Genomic DNA, 7,553 nt, shown 5'->3' on the forward strand with positions numbered 1-7,553 from the left:
CAGTGTATGCACACAAGTGCTCAAGACACATGTTCTCAGGGGTGCACCTTGCCTGCAGACTTCCACAGAGAGTAGCTAAATTAATGAGGGTCTCAGAAGCCCTAAGTTTCCCCGAATGTTGGCAAGAGAAGGAGAGGATTGAATGTAGTCTCTAACTTTGGCTCCTTTGCAGGGTAGAAAGATGAGGACCAAGGGCTGGTTGGAAAACAATATTTATTGTCATCCTCTCTAACTGATTGCACCAATGGGGACACTGTGGTGTCATAGAAAGAACCTAGAATTAATTAATGAACTAATTAATTAATTGAGGACCCAGAATTTAGAGGCAAACCTAACTTAGATTTGACTCCACTTAAGAGCTTTGTGGCTGTGTGTCAACCCCTCAAATAGAGTTTAGCAAAACTAACAGTTTAGCAACCACTTAGTAAAACTAAAGGAGGCACTCATCTTCAGGTTGTACAGTCGTAGGGTCAGCTAGACTTCCAGTGATGATATCCCCACTTGTGTGACTCTGGGAGTGAGGGCCTTGCTTGCCTCACCCTCCTCCCAGCCCTACCATCCCCCAACGGGTCATGAAGATTATATGAGAGTAAACATAGGAAAGAAGAAATTTGTGGTCTGGGGCTCCTGGGTGGCTCCATTGGTTAAGCATCTGCCTTCAGCTTGGTTCACGATCCCAGGATCCTGGAATTGAGCCCCATGGGCTCCTTGCTCAGCAGGGAGTCTCTTTCTCCCTCTTCCTCTGCCTGCCACTCCCCCCTACTTGTACTCTCTCTGTGTGTCAAATAAATAAATAGAATCTTAAAAAAGGAAAAAAAATTGTAGTCTGTAAAGGGAAGTTTAATAAGCTAACAGTGAGTCAGAAAATAAGTTTGAAGGATATATTAGTTTGCTGGGACTGCCATCACAAAACACCCCAACTTGGCTTGGCTTAAACAACAGAAGCGTATTGTCTCACAGTTCGGGGGGCTAGAAGTCCCAGATCAAGGTGTTGGCAGGGTGTCCCTTCAGATAGCTGAGAGGGAAAATCTGTTCTAGGAGTCATTCCTTGGCTTGTAGATGGATGGCTGTCTTCAGGTTCTCATGGTGTTCTTTCTATATTTGAGCCTATCTTCAAATTTCCCCTTTTCGGGGCACCTGGGTGGCTCAGTGGGTTAAAGCCTCTGCCTTCAGCTCAGGTCATGATCCCAGGGTTCTAGGATCAAGCCCCGCGTTGGGCTCTCTGCTTGGCAGGGAGCCTGCTTCCCCCCTCCCCCTCTCTCTCTGCCTGCCTCTCTGCCTACTTTTGATCTCTGTCTGTCAAATAAATAAATAAAATCTTTTTTTTTTTTAATTTCCCCTTTTCATAAGGACACCAGCCATATTGGCTTAGGGCCCTCATTTTACCTGGATTACCTCTGTAAAGTCCCTATCCCCAAATAAGGTTCATTCTGATATACTGGGTGAACCTTTTTAAGGGCATAGGAGTTCAACATATGAAAATATGAATTAAAAACAATTTTTAGGGGCACCTGGGTAGCTCAGTTGGTTAAATGTCTGACATTTAGTCTTGGCTTAGGTCATGATCTCAGGATCCCGAGATCACACCCCACGTCATACTCGGCACTCTGTGTGAAGTCTGCTTGTCCCTCTCCCTCCGCTCATCCCTTTGTACTCTCTTTCTTTAGAATAAATAAATAATTTTTAAAATTGTTTTAGGGGTGCCTGGGTGGCTCAGTGGGTTAAACCTCTGCCTTCGGCTCGGGTCGTGATCTCAGGGTCCTGGGTTGGAGTCCAGCATCAGGCTCTCTGCTCAGCGGGGAGCCTCTTCCCCCTCTCCCTCTGCCTGCCTCTCTGCCTACTTGTGATCTCTCTCTCTGTCAAATAAAAAAATAAAATCTTTTTAAAATTTTAAAAAATAAAACATTGTTTTAAAGTGATTAAGTTCTACACCCAATGTGGGATTTGAACTCATGACCCTGAGATCAAGAATCACATGTTGTACTGACTGAGCCAGCTAGGCTCCCTGAAAATATGAATTTTTCAGAGACACAGTTCAGTCCATCACAACGAGCCTTGACTATCACTTTTTAAAAACAAAGTAGAATAGAATAGAAAATATCAGAATGCATCACACAAAGAAAAGGTAAGTATTGTTTAATGAAACTTTTGTTTTTGTTACATCTAAGTATCTGAGTTCTAGGTCTTGATATAACAGATACTTTTTATTGGGGGCTGTGATCACAAAGCAAAGCACCAGTTGTTTGTTGGTAACCACCATGTATCATTTTGCATTGCTTTTAAATTATTGTATGGGTGTTTCCTTCTTTGACAAGAACATAAGCTCCCAGGGGGCGGGGATTCACATCACACTGTCCACACTCCTCTGCAGCTAGGTAAGACAACATGCATTACTGCTAGTGAATTCAAGGACTACCATTTACTGATTCTTTACTAGGTACCTGGTGCTGGGCCACGTGTTTTACAATCACTCTCTTATATAAGGACTACACTTAGTTATGGATTGATGGCAGGAGCTCAGTGCATTTCACAGACAAGATGAGTGGGTGCCATGTTCAGGAGCACTGGGTAGTGTCCTGGGATTCGTGGAGGATTGAGGGGTAGAAGGAAAGGTCACAGAAGAAGTATGGGAAGCTGCTGTGGATCCCTAGCCAGCTCAGTCTTCCAGGCCTTTGCCATTCTTCCCCAAATTTTCATCCACCTTAACACCAACTCAACACTTCGATTAGATGAAATAGAGGCCATAAATTGGAAACTCCCCCAGTTTCCTCCCCCCAGCAAACACATATATTCATCAGCACCTGCCCCTTTCCTGTAGGCTGGGGAGAAAGGGAGTCTCTGTGCCTACCCTGGCCTGAGGACTGTTCTCCACCTGAGACAATTCATTGTCCCCTCAATCCTCCAAATCTCCAAACTTGCATTCTCTCATTATTACAGCTCTTTACTCTCAGTATATAAACATGTTCAAATCCCCCCATCTTTAAAAAAAATAAAATCAAACTGATAACAAACATAGAAAGCCAATCCTCCCAGAATATATGTTAAGTCAACAAAAATTTGTTTAGTGTCTGTTCTCAGTTTCTTTCAGTTGACGGGGAGTCAGATTAGTTAGCAAACAGTGATATTATGGGATAATCAGGGCTGTGACTCCAGTGAATGACTGGGTGCCATGTGGGCCCATAGGAGAGGCATCTAAACTAGGTAGGAGATAGGGGAGATCAGGGAGGGCTTCCTATAAGAGGTGATGCCTGAACTAAATCTTGAAGGAAATATGGGAGTTATTCTGCCAAAGAATAAAAGGAGAGTTAAACCAGGGAGAGGATCCAGCATGTGCAGGAGTATAGATCTGTGGGAGCATGGTACCTTCTGGAAGTGGGTAGTAGTTGGCAACGGGAAGCATTAGAAAATTTAGACAGGTGAGTAATATGATGCAGTTTGCAGAGAGATCACTCTTGCGACTGTGTAGAGAATGGATTTTAAGTCTAAGTCTGAAGCCAGGAGAACAGTTCCAAAGGTTAGTAATAATGGAGGAAGAGACCATTTCGTAGAGGAGCAGGAGTAAAGCATTGTAGAATCAAGGCTGGTTAGGAAGAGAAGTAAAGACATGAGGAACTGGTGGGTAGGGAAAGAGTCAAGGAACTGGAAATCTCCCCGGACCTAAAGACCAGCCTTCCTAAGAGCAAAGGAAAAAAGAGCTGGAGGGCTGGAATCTTGTATTTGGAGACTAAGGGATGAGATTTCAGTCCTGCTTTCCTGGAGGACACGGTGTAGGTCGTGGCCCTGGGAGTGAGTGGCTATGGCAACATGACAGTGAGTCCTTGGAGATGAGGAGGGCAAGGGACCGAGAGACCAGAGTGCTGGCTGGACTACTACATGAGTATCTGGGTTTGCAAAAGACCTGGGGTGGACAGGAATACAGTAGATGAGATGCCAAGGTCTTCAGGGAGTGTCGGCAAGTGACCAGGACAACAGTGGATGACAGCAAAAATAGAATTCACATTTAGTGAAGGTTTATGTGTCTCTTCAATTCCTACCTGAAAATCTAAACACTGTGCATTTTCCTTAACAGTGACACTATGAGGTAAAACTATGTGCCCAAGAGGACAACCACCAACCACATGTGGCTTTTCAATTTTTTTAAATTAATTTATTTATTTTAGAGAGGGGGAGGGGCTGAGGGAGAAGGAGACAGAAACTCAAGCAGACTCTGCCCTGAGGACGGAGCATGGAGCGTGACGCAAAGCTCTGTCTCATGACTCTGAGATCACAGCCTGAGCCAAAACCAGGAGTCAGTCCCTTAACTGACTAAGCCACCCAGGCGTCCTGTGACTGTTTAATTTTAATTTAAAATTTTAATTTATCAGATAACTAGCCACATTTCAAACACTCAGTAGCCACATATAGCTAATGGCTACTATATTAGCACAGACATGAGTCATTATCATCATCACAGAAAGTCCTATGTGATAGCGCTGATAGCCCTCATTTTACAGAGAAGGAAACTACAATGTGGAAAGGTGAAGTAACCTGCCCAAAGCCAAAGACCGGGCAAATGAGCGAGCTGGAATTTGAACCCAGTGAGTCGAGTGTGATCACCATTGCCCTGAAATGGTAGGCTACGCATCTTCTCAATGTTTCATGGAATGAAACAGGTGGCCCTTAAAAGGTAGGGAATTTATAGGACTACCAAGGTGAGCTCTTGATGGCATCTACTCAGCAGCAAACCTTTCTCCCTGGCTGATGAAGTCTGGATTTGGTACAGGTGCTCCCCTCCCACGCATTCAGGGATGATTCTTACTGGTCTAGCCAATCTCAGTGTAGCCCTTCCCCTCACCAGTAGGACCTTAGGGGGTTTTTGGGAAAGATTCTGTTCTTCAATGCTAAGTTCATTTATAAGGACTGGAACAGTGGTAACCATGGATGGCACTTAGGATAGAGTACAAGCGTGAAGAGGTAGAAAAGTCTTGATGAATCGATCAGCCCTGGATCTATTCTAGAACTCCTCCATGTTCAATTTACTTTAATGGGGTTTCATGCTGTGGTGCCTGGGTGGCTCAGTTGGTTAAGCGTCTGCCCTTGGCTCAGGTCATAATCCCGGGGTCCTGGGATCAAGTCCTGCCTCTAGCTCCTGGCTCAGTGGGGAGCCTGCTTCTCTCTCTGTCTCTGAGTATGTGCTTGTGCACTCTCTCTCAAACACTCTCAAACGAATAAATAGACTTTTCTTTTTTTAATGGGTTTTGTGTTACTTGCTGCTAGATGTATTCCTAACTGAGACCTGGGTGGAGCTATACTGACTCTTGGAAATGGAGAGTCCCAACGTTGGACTGCCCATGCTCCCACGCTGTGAGAAGATAAGTGATAGCTCATAACGGAAGAGTGTCCTCAGGGAAGAGCCAGGTTTCAGACAAGCAAAGAGGGCCAAGGACAGTCTGAACCAAGGGTGGATTAGGGTTTTCTGCAAGGAGGGGGGTAGGGAGCAGTGCAAGGGTGGTCAGGAAGAGGAAGCTTAGTGGAGAAGGGTGGACGCCCAATGAGGCCTGCCAAGGATGACAGGATGTGAGCAGTGGCGGGGTCAGCTGATCTCAAGGTTCTGAATGGAGCCCTGGGGCTGTCAGAGGCTTACTGTGGCAAATAGATCTTCACCTCACAGAAGGACAAGTGGCAACCTTGGTGGGTGGGCAAGCATCTCTGGATGGAGTCAACTGTGGTCAGGATTGAGCCTCTGCAAGAAAATTCCAGCCCTCAGCTGGCCCTCTAATTACCGTCTTGCCTCTCTGTCTCTCTTCCCCTGTATAACCAAGCTTCTTGGGAAAGTTATTTACATTCACCGTCTTCCCTTCCTCACCTCCTCAGGACACTGCCACCGAGTGGCTGCCCCCAACAGTCAAGATCAATGAAACTGCTCTGGCCCATGTCACACACGTCCATCTACATGCTGGGGACAGTGACCCATCCCTGTCTTTCTCTTGCTGGACCTCTCAGCAGTATTCAACATTGTCAGCCATTCTTTTTTTTTTTTTTTTTAAGATTTTATTTATTTGACAGAGAGAGAGACATCACAAGTAGGCAGAGAAGCAGGTGGGGGGGTGGGGGAAGCAGGCCCCCTGCTGAGCAGACAGCCCCATGCGGGGCTCCATCCCAGGACCCTGAAATCATGACCTGAGCAGAAGGCAGAGGCTTAACCCACCAAGTCACCCAGGCGCCCCGACTGTCAGCTATTCTTCAGTAAGCTCTCCCCTCATTGGTTTTCCCCGACCCTCTCTTCTAGTCTTCCTCCTACCCCTCTGGGTGCTCCTTCTCAGTCTCCTGTCTCCACAGGCTGTGTCATCTCATCCACACCCAAGGCTGAAGCATCCCAGCAGCAATGTAATGTGGTGGTTAAAACCATGGCCTCTAGGGCCGGGGCTCCTGGGTTCAAATCCCTACCCTGCCACTCCATTGCTGTATGACATCCAAACCCCCGTTTAAGATATAGATTGTTGGGCGCCTGGGTGGCTCAGTGGGTTAAGCCGCTGCCTTCAGCTCAGGTCATGATCTCAGGGTCCTGGGATCGAGTCCCGCATTGGGCTCTCTGTTCAGCAGGGGGCCTGCTTCCTCCTCTCTCTCTCTGCCTGCCTCTCTGCCTACTTGTGATCTCTCTCTGTCAAATAAATAAATACAATCTTAAAAAAAAAAAAAGATATAGATTGTTATCCTCACCCCACCCTCCAGGGGGAGCCACTGTTCTGATCTACCCCACACCCTCCCCAAGGTGGATTAGTTTGTTCTGGAATTCATGTAAATGGGGTAAAATAGGAAGTGCTTTTTCTGTTTGGCTGCTTTTTAATCACCGATGAGTGTTTTGAGATGCATACACGTTGTTGTGTGTATCTGTACTTTGTCCATTTTTACTACTAGGTAGTATCCCACTGTAGAGATAAACAATAGCTTATCTTCTTTTTTTGTTTTTAATGATAGACACCTGGGCTGTAGCCAGTTTTTCGCTATTATATAGAAGACTGCTATGAACATTCTTTTTCAAATCTCTGTTTTCATTTCTCTTGAATAAATAACTAGGAGTATAATTGTTGGGTCATAGGTATATGCTTAGTTTTATAAGAAGTGCTACATATTGTTTCAAACTGATAGTACATTTTATATTCCTAATACTGTGAGTGAGTTCTGGTTACTCTACTTCTCACCAGCATTTGGTATCATGAGTTCTTAAAACTTTAACCATTTTGGTGAGTGTGGCAAATGATGTCATTATGGTTTTAATTTGCATTTTTTTGATGACTAAAGATATTGAACACTTTTCATGTGCTTATTGGCCATTCACACATGTTCTTGTGTGAATTATATGTTCAAATCTCTTGTCCATTTAAAAATATTGGGTTGTCTTTTTATTACCGTATTGTAGAATTTTTTTTTTTCATATCCTGGATACCAGTCCTTTGTCATATCAAATTTTGCTTACCCATTTGGCTTGCTTATTCATTTTCTTAATGGCCTCTTTTGATAAAGAAAAGTTTTAAATCTTGATGTTTCTTTTATGGTTATTGCTTTCTTCAAGA

Source organism: Mustela nivalis (genome assembly GCF_964662115.1).
Source record: "Mustela nivalis genome assembly, chromosome: 7".
Taxonomy (NCBI): Eukaryota; Metazoa; Chordata; class Mammalia; order Carnivora; family Mustelidae; genus Mustela; species Mustela nivalis.